This window comes from Zonotrichia leucophrys, unplaced genomic scaffold (genome assembly GCF_028769735.1).
Source record: "Zonotrichia leucophrys gambelii isolate GWCS_2022_RI unplaced genomic scaffold, RI_Zleu_2.0 Scaffold_547_33790, whole genome shotgun sequence".
Classification (NCBI taxonomy): Eukaryota; Metazoa; Chordata; class Aves; order Passeriformes; family Passerellidae; genus Zonotrichia; species Zonotrichia leucophrys.
The window spans coordinates 20,214-33,790 of NW_026992752.1; the positions used below are offsets into that span (position 1 = coordinate 20,214).

Sequence of the window (13,577 nt, forward strand, 5' to 3'; positions counted from 1 at the left end):
ACGTCCCTGGGACCCCCAAGGACCCCCCCAAAAGGTCCCCAAAACCCCCAAGGACCCCCCAAAATGTCCCCAAGGGTCCCCTCAGGACCCCCCCCCATTCCCGGTGTGCCCCCAAAATGTCCCCAGAGACCCCAAAATGTCCCCAGGACCCCTCAAATGTCCCCAAAGACCCCCCAGGGACCCTCAAAGTGTCCCCAAGCTCCCCCCGGTGTCACCCGGGACCCCCCAAAATGTCCCCAAGGACCCCCCTGGGACCTCCCCCATTTCCGGTGTCCCCCCCAGGACCCCCCAAAATGTCCCCAGAGGCCCCAAAATGTCCCCAAAGTGTCGCCAGGACCCCCCCAAAATGTTCCTGTGACCCCTCAAATGTCCCCAAAGACCCCCCCCCATTCCCGATATCCCCCCCAGAGTGTCCCCAAATCCCCCCGGTGTCACTCAGGACCCCCCAAAATGTCCCCAAAGCCCCCCCCGGTGAACCCAAACCCCCCAAAATGTCCCCAAGACCCCCCCGGTGTCACCCGGGACCCCCCCCCTCTATTCCCGGTGTCCCCCCAAATGTCCCCAGGACCCTCCCGGTGTCCCCCATGGCCCTCCCGGTACCCTCGGGACCCCTCAATGTCCCCTCCCGGTGTTCTCTTCACCCTCCCGGTGACCCCCCCCAATTCCCGGTGCCCCCTCCCCATTCCCGGTCCCCTCCCGGTGCCCCCCCCCGCTCTCCCTTCCTCCTCCCGGTGTCTTCCCCCCCTCCCCCTCCCCGTTATCCCATTCCCGGTGTCCCCTCCCGGTATCCCCCCCTCCCGTTCCCTCCCGTGACGTCACGCGGCGGGGCCGGCGGCGGTGGGCGTGTCCCGGTTGCGCCGTGACGTCACGCGCAGCGCGGTGAGGTCAGTGCGGCGCCGCTGCCGGACCCGCTGCCCCTCGGTGCCCGCGGCCCCCCCGCCCCCTCCCCTCCCTCCTCCTCCTCCTCCTCCGCCCCCGCCGCCGCCCCCGGCCCGCCGGGAGGGAGGGAGGGCGGCCCAGCCCGGCCCGGCCCGGCTCGGCCCCCCTCAGGTAAGAGCGGGGCCGCGGCGGGAGCGCCGGGAGGGCCGGGCCGGGCCGGGCCAGGGGAGGCGGCGGCGCTGAGGGGGAAGCGGGAGGACGGAGCGGGGACACCGGGTGGGCTTCATGGGGGTGCCGCGATTCACCAACGCCGCTTACGTCGCCCCGCCGGCGTAACCCGCATTGCGTAATGCGGCCGCTGCGTCAGGGCGGCTACGCCAAAGGCGTAAGCTGCGGCGCGGGCCCCGCCGCTGCGCCAACGCCGTAAAGGCGGGGGCGCCGCTGGCGCAAGCGCCGGGCGCGCTTCCCGCTCCGCCGTGCCTGCCGCTCTCTCCGCCGCCTCCCGGTGCGCCCGGCGGGCGATCCGCGGCCTGTCCGCCCTCACGGGGCGGCGTGCGGGCTCCGGGGGCCGCGGGGGTCGCGGCGGAGCGCCCTCCGCCCTGCGCCGCCGGGGTTACGCCGTTTGCGTAGGGCGCGGGGCGGGGCGGGCGGGGCCGCGCTACGCCGTTTGCGTAGGCGCCGTTCAGCGCCGCCTTACGCCGTTTGCGTACGAGCGGCCCTGCGCGGCGTTACGCCGTTTGCGTAGCGCCGGGCGTGCGCGGCGCGGGCGGGGCCGCCTTACGCCGTTGGCGTAGCGCGGGGCGGGGCCGGCGCGCGGGGGGCACTTCCTGCCGCCGCCATTTTGTCGCGGACCGGGAGGAAGCGGCGGCGGCTCCTGCGCGGCGGCAGCGCCGGCCCGGCCCGGCCCGGCCCGCGGTGAGTGAGCCCCGGGACGGCGCCGGCAGCGCCCGCCACGCCGGACTGGGCCGGGCACGGCAGCGCCGCTGCGGCGGAGCGAGCCCGCCCCCGTTAGGCCCAGCCCGCCCCCGTTAGGCCCAGGCCGCTCCCGCCCCGCGGGGCCGCCCCCGCCCGCTCCGTGAGGGGAGGACGCGCTGAGGGCGGCCCGGGGCGGAGGGGACTCGGCGGGCACGGCCCTGCGGCCTGTCCCGGGCCGGTTTGGAGCGTTCCCGGTGCGGTTTTGCGGAATTGCCGCGGTTTGGGGCGGGTGTGGGGAACGGTGACGTTGGAGCGCTCGGAGCTGGGAGCGCGGCGGCGCCTGAGGGGAGCGCGGAGAGCACGGAGGGGACACCGGGGCATGAGGGGACACCGGGACATGAGGGGACACCCGGAGTTTGGGGGGACGCCGGGACATGAGGGGGATACCGGGAATTTGAGGGGACACCGGGGCCTGAGGGGAGACATCGGGAGCTCGGGTTGGGAACGGGACACTGAGGGGATTTTTGGGATAGGAATGGGACACTGAGGGAATTCTTGGGTGTTTTGGGGTGTGAAGGGAGCACTGAGGGGATTTTGGGGATGGGGAGTGAACACTGAGGGGATTCACGGATGTTTTCTGATGGGAATGAGACACTGAGGGCATTCGTGGATGTTTGGAGGTGAGGAGTGAACGCTGAGGGAAATCCTGGAAGTTTTGGGGTGGGAAGAGGACGCTGAAGGGATTCATGGTTTATTTGGGATGAGGAGTGAACTCTGAGGGGATTCCCGGCATTTTTGGGATGGGAGTGAAACACTGAGAGAATTCGTGGATATTTTGGGATGAGGAGTGAACTCTGAGGGAAATTCTGGATGTTTTGGGGTGGGAATGGAACACTGAGGGAATTGCAGGGTTTTCTAGGATAGGAAGGGGTCACTGAGTGAATTCCTGGATGCTTTGGGATGAGGAGTGAACCCTGAGGGAATTCCCGGTCTATTTGGGATGAGGAGGGAGCACTGAGGGGATTCCTGGATTTTTTGGGATGGGAAGGGGACACTGAGGGAATTCCTTTTTTTTTGGGGGTATAGCAATGAAACACTGAGAGAAGTCCTGTTGTTTTTGGGGTGAGATGTGACCACTGAGCGAATTCCCATTTTCCTTGGGATGGGAATGGAGCACTGAAGGAATTCCTGGATGTTTTGGGATGGGAAGGAGACACTGAGGGAATTCCCAGATGTTTTGGAGTAGAAATTGGGAGCCTGGAGGTGTCTCAGGGATTTTGGCATTGGAATTTGGCGCCTGAGGGAATTCTCGTTTGTTTTGGGATGGGAATGGGGCACTGAGGGAATTCTTGGATGTTTTGGGGATGGGAATTGGGAGCCTGAGGTAATTCTTGGGTTTTGCAGAGTGGGAGTGGAACACTGAGGGAATTCCTGGATGTTTTGGGATGGGAAGAGGACACTGAGGGAATTCCTGGATGTTTTGGGATGGGAATGGGACACTGAGGGAATTCCTGGATGTTTTGGGATGGGGAGTGAAACTCTGAGGGTGTTCCTGGATGTTTTTGGGTAGCAAGGGAATTCCTGGTCTGTGTGGGGTGAGGAGTGAGCGCTGAGGGAAATTTGGGATTTTTGGGACGCAAAGGGGCCAGTGAGGGAATTCCTGGATGTGTTGGGGTAATGGGGAGTCCCTGAGATCATTCTTGGGATTTTAGGGATGGGAATTGGGATGCTGAGGGAGCTCCTGGGTTTTATAGGATGGGAATGGGACACTGAGGGAATTCCTGGATGTTTTGGGATGAGGATGGGACACTGAGGGAATTCCTGGATGTTTTGGGATGGGAATGGGACACTGAGGGAGTTCCCAGATGTTTCTGAGTAGGAATTGGGAGCCCGGGGGTGTCTCAGGGATTTTGGGATTGGAATTTGGCGCCTGAGGGAATTCTCGTTTGTTTTGGGATGGGAATGGGATACTGAGGGAATTCTTGGATGTTTTGGGGATGGGAATTGGGAGCCTGAGGTAATTAATGGGTTTTACAGGATGGGAGTGGAACACTGAGGGAATTGCTGGATGTTTTGGGATGGGAAGAGGACACTGAGGGAATTGCTGGATGTTTTGGGATGGGAAGAGGACACTGAGGGAATTCCTGGATGTTTTGGGATGGGAAGAGGACACTGAGGGAATTGCTGGATATTTTGGGATGGGAATGGAACACTGAGGGAATTCCTGGATATTTTGGGATGGGAATGGGGCACTGAGGGAATTCCTGGATGTTTTGGGATGGGAAGGGGACACTGAGGGAATTCCTGGATGTTTTGGGATGGGAAGAGGACACTGAGGGGATTCCTGGGTTTTATAGGATTGAAGAGGACACTGAGGGAATTGCTGGATATTTTGGGATGGGAAGAGGGCACTGAGGGAATTCCTGGATATTTTGGGATGGGGAGTGAAACTCTGAGGGTGTTCCTGGATGTTTTTGGGTAGCAAGGGAATTCCTGGTCTGTGTGGGATGAGGAGTGAGCACTGAGGGAAATTTGGGATTTTGGGACGCAAAGGGGCCATGGATTCTGGGTGGTTGGGTAATGGGATCCCTGATGATCATTCTGGGTTTAGGATGGGAATTGGGCACTGAGGGACTTCCTGGGTTTTATAGGATGGGAAGGAACTGAGGATTCCTGGGTTTTTTTGGATGCAATGAACACTGAGGAGTCCTGTTCTTTTTGGTGGAGAGTGAGCACTGAGCGAATTCCTATTTTCTTGGGATGGAAATGGAGCACTGAGGAATTCCTGGATTCTTTTGATGGGAGTGAACCTGAGGAATTCCCAGTTATTTGGGATGAGGAGGAGCACTGAGGGAATTCTTGGGTTTTATAGGATGGAAGGGGACGCTGGAGAATTCCTGAATGTTTTGAGATGGAAGAACAGAGGGGATCCTGATGTTTTGGAGAATGGCATTGAGGATTGTGATTTTGGGATGGGAATGGAGCATGAGGAATTCTTGTTGTTCTGGGGTGGGAATGGACACTGAGGGAATTCCTGGATGCTTTGGGATGAGGAGGGAACACAGAGGGAATTCCCATTTTATGGATGGGAATGGACACTGAGGAATTCCTTGTTTTTTGGGGATGGAGGGAACCCTGAGGGAATTCCCAGTTTTATAGGGTGGGAATGGAACTCTGAGGGAATTCCTGGATGTTTCAGGGTGACAGGGGAGTCACTGTAAATATTCCTGGATGTTTTAGGATGGAAATTGGGAGCCTGAGGGAATTCCTGGGTGTTTTAGGGTGGGAATGGAACTCTGAGGGAATTCCTGGAGTTGATTGAATAGGGACATGGGGAATTGCTGGGTTTTAATGATGGAATGGGACCTGAGAGATGTTGTTTTGGATGGAATTGAACCCTGAGGGAATTCCCGGTTTTTGGGATGAGGATGGAACCTGAGGGAATTCCAGTTTTTTGGATAGGATGGAGCACTGAGGGATTCTTGGGTTTTATAGGATGGGAATGGGACACTGAGGGAATTCCTGGTTGTTTTGGGATGAGGAGTGAACCCTGAGGGAATTCCCGGTTTATTTGGGATGAGGAGGGAACACTGAGGGAGTTCTTGGGTTTTATAGGATGGGAAGGGGATGCTGAGGGAATTCCTGAATGTTTTGGGGTGGAAATGAAACACTGAGGGGATTCCTGGATGTTTTGATGTGGGAATGGGACACTGAGGGAATTCTTGGTTTTTTGGGAATGAGGAGTAAACACTGAAGGAATTCCTGGATGTTTTGGGATGGGAAGGGGACACTGGGGGGGATTGTCAGGATTTTTGGGATGAGCAGTGAACACTGAGGGAATTCCTGGATGGTTTGGGATGAGGATGGGGCACTGAGGGGATTCCTGAATGTTTTGGGATTGGAATGGGGCACTGAGAGAATTGTTGGGATTTTTGGGATAGGAATGAAACACTGAGGGAATTCCTGAATGTTTTGGGGTGGAAATGAAACACTGAGGGGATTCCTGGATGTTTTGGGGTGGGAATGGAACACTGAGGGTATTCCTGGTGTTTTGGGATGGGAATGGGACACAGAGGGAATTCTTGGGTTTTTGGGAATGAGGAGTGAGCACTGAAGGAATTCCTGGGTGTTTTGGGGTGGGAAGGGGACACTGGGGGGGATTGTCAGGATTTTTGGGATGAGCAGTGAACGCTGAGGGGATTCCTGGATGTTTTGGGTTGATAGGGAGTCACCGAAAATATTCCTGAGTGTTTTGGGCTGGGAACCGGGAGCCTGAGGGAATTCCTGGATGGTTTGGGATGAGGATGGGGCACTGAGAATTCCTGGGTGTTTTGGGATTGGAATGGGGCATTGAGGGAATTGTTGGGATTTTTGGGATAGGAATGAAACACTGAGGGAACTCCCGGTTTGTCTGGGATGGGAATGGGACGCTGGGGGAATTCTTGGATGCTTTGGGATGAGGAGGGAACCCTGAGGGAGTTCTTGGGTTTTATAGGATGGGAATGGGACACTGAGGGAATTCCTGGATGTTTTGGGATGAGGAGGGAACACTGAGGGAATTCCCAGTTTATTTGGGATGAGGAGGGAACACTGAGGGAATTCCTGGGTTTTATAGGATGGGAAGGGGACACTGAGGGGATTCCTGGATGTTTTGGGGTGGAAATGAAACACTGAGGGGATTCCTGGATGTTTTAGGATGGGAATTGGGAGCCTGAGGGAATTCCTGAGTGTTTTGGGGTGGGAATGGAACAGAGGGAATTCCTGGTGGTTTTGGGACAAGGAGTGAATGCTGAGGGGATTCCTGGATGGTTTGGGGTGGGAATGGAACACTGAGGAGGTTGCTGAGGTTTTGACGTGGGAATGGCACTGTGAGAATTTCTGGATGTTTTATTGGGATGAGGAGTGAAGACTGAGGGGATTCCTGGATGTTTTGGGATGAAGAGGGGACACTGAGGGAATTCCTGGGTTTTATAGGATGGGAATGGGACACTGAGGGAATTCCCGGATGTTTTGGGGTGAAGAGGGAACACTGAGAGGATTCCTGAGTTTTCTGGATGGGGATGGGAATGGGACACTGAGGGAATTCCTGGATGGTTTGGATTGGGAATGGGGCACTGAGGGATTTCTTGGATGTTTTGGGATGAGAAATGAACACTGAGGGAATTCCTGGATGTTTTGGGGTGACAGGGAGTCCCTGAAAATATTCCTGAGTGTTTCCAAATGGGAACTGGGAGCCTGAGGGAATTCCTGGATGGTTTGGGATGGGAATGGAATAATGAGAGAATTCCTGGTTTATTTGGGGTGGGAATGGGACACTGAGGGAATTCCTGGTTGTTTTGGGATGGGAAGGGGACACTGAGGGAACAGCCAGGATTTTTTGGGATGGAGTGGAACACTGAGGGAATTCCTGGATGTTTTGGGGTGGGAATGGGATGTTGAGAGAATTCACTGTTTTTGTAGCATGGGAATGGGACACTGAGGGAATTTCTGGATGTTTTGGGGTAGAAATGAGGCACTGAGGGAATTGCTGTGTTTATAGGATGGGAATGGGACACTGAGGGAATTCCTGGGTGGTTTGGGCTGGGAATGGAACACGGAGAAAATTCCTTAATTTTGTGGGGTGGGAAGAGGACACTGAGGGAATGATTGATGTTTTTAATATGAGGAGTGAACACTGAGGGAATTCCTGGATGGTTTGGGACGAGGAGTGAATGCTGAGGGAATTCTGAGTTTTTTTGGGATGGGAAGGGAACACTGAGGGAATTCCTGGATGGTTTGGAATGGGAATGAACCACTGAGGGAATTCCCAGGATTTTTGGGATGAGAAGTGACCACTGAGGGAATTGCTGGATGTTTTGGGGTGAGGAGTGAACATTGGGAGAATTCCTGGATGGTTTGGGGTGGGAATGGGATCCTGAGGGAATTCCTGATTGTTTTAGGATGTGAATGAGACGCTGAGGGGATTCCTGGGTGTTTTGGCATAAGGAGTGAGCTCGGAGGGAATTGCTGGGATTTAAGGATGGGAATGGGACACTGAGGGAATTCCTGGATGTTTTGGGGTGGGAATGGGGCACTGAGGGAATTCCCAGGTTTTTTGGAGTAGGAATTGGGATCCTGGGGGTGTCTCAGGGATTTTGGGAAGCCTGAGGGAATTTTTGGGTTTTACAGGATGGGAATGGAACAGTGAGGGAATTCCTGGGTTTTATAGGATGGGAAGGGGATACTTGAGGGAATTCCTGGATATTTTGGGATGGGAATGGGACTCTGAGGGAATTCCTGGATGGTTTGGGGTGGGAATGGAATAATGAGAGAATTCCTGGTTTATTTGGGATTGAAATGGAACACTGAGGGGATTCCTGGATGTTTTGGGGTGACAGGGAGTCACTGGAATTATTCCTGAGTGTTTCCAAATGGGAATTGGGAGCCCGAGGGAATTCCTGGATATTTTGGGATGGGAATTTCCAGCCCGAGGGAATTCCCAGTTTTTTTGTGCTGGGAATTTGGAACCTGAGGGAATTCCTGAGGTTTTGGGCTGGGAATTTGGAACCTGAAGGAATTTCAGATATTTTAGGATGAGAATTTGGAACCTGAGGGAATTCCCAAGGTTTTGACATTGGAATTTCCAACCTGAGGGAATTCCTGGGTATTTTAGGATGGAAATTGGGAATCTGAAGGAATTCCCAAGGTTTTGAAGTGGGAATTTCCAGCTTGAGGGAATTCCCAAAGTTTTGGGCTGGGAATTTGGGACCTGAGGGAATTCCTGAGGTTTTGGGGCTGAGAATTTCCAGCCTGAGAAAATTCCTGGATATTTTGGGCTGGGAATTTGGGACCTGAGAGAATTCCCAAGGTTTGGGGCTGGGAATTTGGAACCTGAGGGAATTCCTGAGGTTTTGGGCTGGGAATTTGGAATCTGAAGGAATTTCAGATATTTTAGGGATGGGAATTGGGAACCTGAGGGAATTCCCAAGGTTTTGACATTGGAATTTCCAGCCTGAGGGAATTCCTGGGTATTTTAGGATGGAAATTTGGAATCTGAAGGAATTCCCAAAGTTTTGAAGTGGGAATTTCCAGCCTGAGGGAATTCCCAAAGTTTTGGGCTGGGAATTGGGAACCTGAGGGAATTCCTGGATATTTTGGGCTGGGAATTTGGAACCTGAGGGAATTCCTGAGGTTTTGGGCTGGGAATTTGGAATCTGAAGGAATTTCCAAGGTTTTGAGGTGGGAATTGGGACACTGAGGGGATTCCTGGGTTTTTTAGGATGGGAATTGGGAACCTGAGGGAATTTCTGGATATTTTGGGATGGAAATTCGGAACCTGAGGAAATTCCTGAGGTTTTGGGGCTGAGAATTTCCAGCCTGAGGGAATTCCTGGATATTTTGGAATGGGAATTTGGAATCTGAAGGAATTTCAGAGATTTTAGGGATGGGAATTGGGAACCTGAGGGAATTCCCAAGATTTTGACATTGGAATTTCCAGCCTGAGGGAATTTCTGGATATTTGAGGATGGAAATTGGGAATCTAAAGGAATTCCGAAGGTTTTGAAGTGGGAATTTCCAGCTTGAGGGAATTCCCAAAGTTTTGGGATGAGAATTTGGAACCTGAGGGAATTGCTGAGGTTTTGGAATGGGAATTGGGAACCTGAGGGAATTCTTGGATATTTTGGGATGGGAATTTGGAATCTAAAGGAATTTCCAAGGTTTTGAGGTGGGAATTGGGACACTGAGGGAATTCCTGGGTTTTTTATGATGGGAATTGGGAACCTGAGGGAATTCCTGGATATTTTGGGCTGGGAATTTGGGACCTGAGAGAATTCCCAAGGTTTGAGGATTGGAATTTCCATCCTGAGGGAATTCCTGGATGTTTTGGAATGGGAATTTGGAATCTAAAGGAATTTCAGAGATTTGAGGGATGGGGAATTGGGAACCTGAGGGAATTCCTGGATATTTTGGGATGGGAATTTGGGATCTGAGGGAATTCCTGGATATTTTGGGCTGAGAATTTGGAACCTGAGAGAATTCCCTGGGGCTGGGTGAACCCGAGCTAATGAACCCTTCATGCTAATGAACCCTTCATGCTAATTAACCCTTAATGAGCCTGGGCTGGGGCTGGGCCAGGGTTGGGGTTTGGGGCAGTGGCTCCCAAATTTTGGGGAATTTTGGGGGAATTTTCTGAATTTTGGGGGTGATTTTCAGTTTATTTCCCAAAGTTTGGAGGATTTTGGACTCAATTTTCTGAATTTGGGGGTGATTTTAGTATTGCTTCTCAAATTTTGGGGATTTTGGACTCAATTTTCTGAATTTTGGGGTCATTTTCTGAATTTTGGGGGTGATTTTGGGTTTCTTTCCCAAAGTTTGGGGGATTTGGGGTCATTTTCTGAATTTTGGGGGTGATTTTAAGTTTATTTCCCAAATTTTGGAGGATTTTGGACTCAATTTTCTGAATTTTGGGGGTGATTTTGGGATTCTTTCCCAAAGTTTGGGGGATTTTGGGGTCAATTTTCTGAATTTCGGGGGTGATTTTGGGATTTTTTCCCAAAGTTTGGGGCATTTTGGACTCAATTTTCTGGATTTTGGGGGTGATTTTGGATTTATTTCCCAAAGTTTGAGGGATTTTTGGGTTTATTTCCCAAATTTTGGAGGATTTTGGGGTCATTTTCTGAATTTTGGGGGTGATTTTAAGTTTATTTCCCAAATTTTGGAGGATTTTGGACTCAATTTTCTGAATTTTGGGGGTGATTTTATTTCCCAAATTTTGGAGGATTTTGGACTCAATTTTCTGAATTTTGGGGGTGATTTTGGATTTATTTCCCAAAGTTTGAGGGAATTTTGGGATTGTTTCCCAAAGTTTGGGGGATTTTGGGGTCAATTTTCTGGATTTTGGGGGTGATTTTAAGTTTATTTCCCAAATTTTGGGGGATTTTGGACTCAATTTTCTGAATTTTGGGGTCATTTTCTGGATTTTGGGGGTGATTTTATATTAATTTCCCAAATTTTGGGGGATTTTGGACTCAATTTTCTGAATTTTGGGGGTGATTTTGGGATTCTTTCCCAAAGTTTGGAGGATTTTGGACTCAATTTTCTCAATTTTGTGGGTGATTTTATATTAATTTCCCAAAGTTTGGGGATTTTGGGTCAATTTTCTGAATTTCAGGGGGATTTTGGGTTTATTTCGCAAAGTTTGGGGATTCTGGACTCAATTTTCTGAATTTTGGGGTCATTTTCTGAATTTTGGAGGTAATTTTAGGATTATTTTCCAAAGTTTGGGGGATTTTGGACTCAATTTTCTGATTTTTGGGGGTGATTTTGAGTTTTTTTCCCAAATTTTGGGGGATTTTGGGCTCAATTTTCTGAATTTTGCTCTGGAATTTGTGAATTGATGGAAATTTTGGTTTTTCCAGAGCTTTTTGCAGCGAGAGGAGGAAAATGAAGCTCCGGGGCTGAGGAGCCGCAGCTGGAATTGAGGTGAGCTCGGATTTTCTGCATTTCTGGGGAAAAATGGGAAAAAAATCCAAATTTTGGTGCCAAAATCTCATTTTTCTGTGTTGTTCTCCCATTTCTTTGGGTTGGGGACTGGAAAAAATGGGGAAAAATGAAAAAAAAAACCAGAAAAATTCAAATTTTGGTGCTAAAATCCCATTTTCTGTCCCGTTCTCCCCATTTTTGGGGGTTTGGGGCTGGAAAAAATGGGAAAAAATCCAAATTTTGGTGCCAAAATCTCATTTTTCTATGGGGTCCTCCCATTTCTTTGGGTTGGGGACTGGAAAAATGGGGAAAAAAAGGGAAAAAAATCCAAGTTTTGGTGCTAAAATTCCATTTTTCTGTGGGGTCCTCCCATTTCTTTGGGTTGGGGACTGGAAAAATGGGGAAAAAATGAAAAAAAAAAAACAGAAAAACTCAAATTTTGGTGCCAAAATTCCATTTTTCTGTTGGATTTCTCCCATTTTTGGGGATTTGGGGCTGGAAAAATCGGGAAAAAATTCAAATTTTGGTGCCAAAATCTCATTTTTCTGTGTTGTTCTCCCATTTCTTTGGGTTGGGGACTGGAAAAATGGGGTAAAAAAAGGGAAAAAAATCAAATTTTGCTGCCAAAAATCCCATTTTCCTGTGGGATTCTCCCAATTTCTTGCAGTTGGGAAGTGGAAAGATTGAAATAAAAAAGATAAAAATCCAAATGTTGGTGATAAAATCTGATTTTTCCGTCAGATTCTTCCCATTTTTTGCAGGGTTGGGGCTGAAAAAATGGGAAAAAATCAGAAAAATCCAAATGTTGGTGATAAAATCTGATTTTTTCCCTTGAACTCTTCCCATTTTTTTAAGTTGGGAACTTGAAAAATGGGGAAAAACCCAAATTTTAGCGCCAAAAAATCTCATTTTTCTGTCAGATTCTCCCAAATTTTTGGGTTGAGGATTGGAAAAATAATAAAAAAATATTAAAATTCAAATTTTGGTATCAAAAATCTCATTTTTCTGTAGAATTCTCCCATTTTTTGGGGGCTGGGAACTGGAAAAATGGGGGAAAAATGGGAAAAAAACCCAGGAAAATCCCAAATTTTGGTGCCAAAATCTCAATTTTCCATCAGAATTTTCCCATTTTTGTGGATCCCAATAAATCCAGGGTGGATTTCCAGGATTTTTGGGAATTTTTCCCTCTCATATTTGGGATCTGGAGCAGAAATCCCTCCTGGAAATGCAAATTTGGGGCTGAAAAATGAGGAAAAAAAGTGAAAAAAATCCAAAATTTTTGGGATTTTTTTGCTCAAAGCCTCATTTTCCATCAGAATTTTCCCATTTTTATGAATCTCAATGAACCCAGGATGGATTTCCAGGATTTTGGGTGGAAATTCCCAATATTCCCAAGTTTTTTCCCCCTCAGAGTTGGGATCTGGAGCAGAAATCCCTCCTGGAAATGGGAATTTGGGGCTGAAAAAAATGGGGAAAAATCCAAATTTTGGTGCCAAAATCTCATTTTTTCATCAGAATTTTCCCATTTTTATGAATCTCAATAAACCCAGGATGGATTTCCAGGATTTTGGGTGGAAATTCCCAATATTCCCAAGTTTTTTCCCCCTCAGAGTTGGGATCTGGAGCAGAAATCCCTCCTGGAAATGCAGATTTGGGGCTGAAAAATGGGGAAAAAAGTGAAAAAAATCCAAAATTTTTGGGATTTTTTTTGCTCAAAACCTCATTTTCCATCAGAATTTTCCCATTTTGTGGATTTTGGGTGGAAATTCCTGAATTTCCCCCTCAGAGTTGGGATCTGGAGCAGAAATCCCTCCTGGAAATGCAAATTTGGGGCTGAAAAAAATGGGGAAAAATCCAAATTTTGGTGCCAAAATCTCATTTTTCCATCAGAATTTTCCCATTTTTATGGATCTCAATAAATCCAAGGTGGATTTCCAGGATTTTGGGTGGAAATTCCTGAATTTTTTTCCTCTCAGAGTCAGGAGTGGAGACGTCACAAATCCTTCGTGGAAATGCGGATTTGGGGCTGAAAAATGAGGAAAAAAAGTGAAAAAAATCCAAAATTTTTGGGATTTTTTTTGCTCAAAGCCTCATTTTCCATCAGAATTTTCCCATTTTGTGGATTTTGGGTGGAAATTCCTGAATTTTCCCCTCAGAGTCGGCAGTGGAGCCGAGCCCGGGCAGGATCCATGGCCAGGCCGAGCGAGCTCTGAGTGCGCGGCGGATTTGGGATCAATCCATGGCAATGTATCCTACAAGGTACTGAATTCCCAAAATTTCCAGTTTTCCCAAATTTCTGAGCCTTTTTCCCGATATTTCTC

At 49.7% G+C, this 13,577-nt stretch overlaps 1 long non-coding RNA gene across 2 annotated transcripts; it reads left to right on the forward strand.

Annotated features, from left to right (window-relative positions):
• Positions 1-865: 865 nt before the first annotated feature.
• Positions 866-13,516, forward strand: LOC135441808 (uncharacterized). Of its 2 annotated transcripts, none has more exons than XR_010438547.1 (3): positions 866-1,050; positions 11,193-11,256; positions 13,413-13,516. It is a non-coding gene; the product is annotated as an uncharacterized LOC135441808 (long non-coding RNA). The 2 variants fall into 2 exon arrangements; XR_010438546.1 differs by lacking the exon at positions 866-1,050 and adding an exon at positions 1,713-1,794.
• The last annotated feature ends 61 nt before the right edge of the window (positions 13,517-13,577 follow it).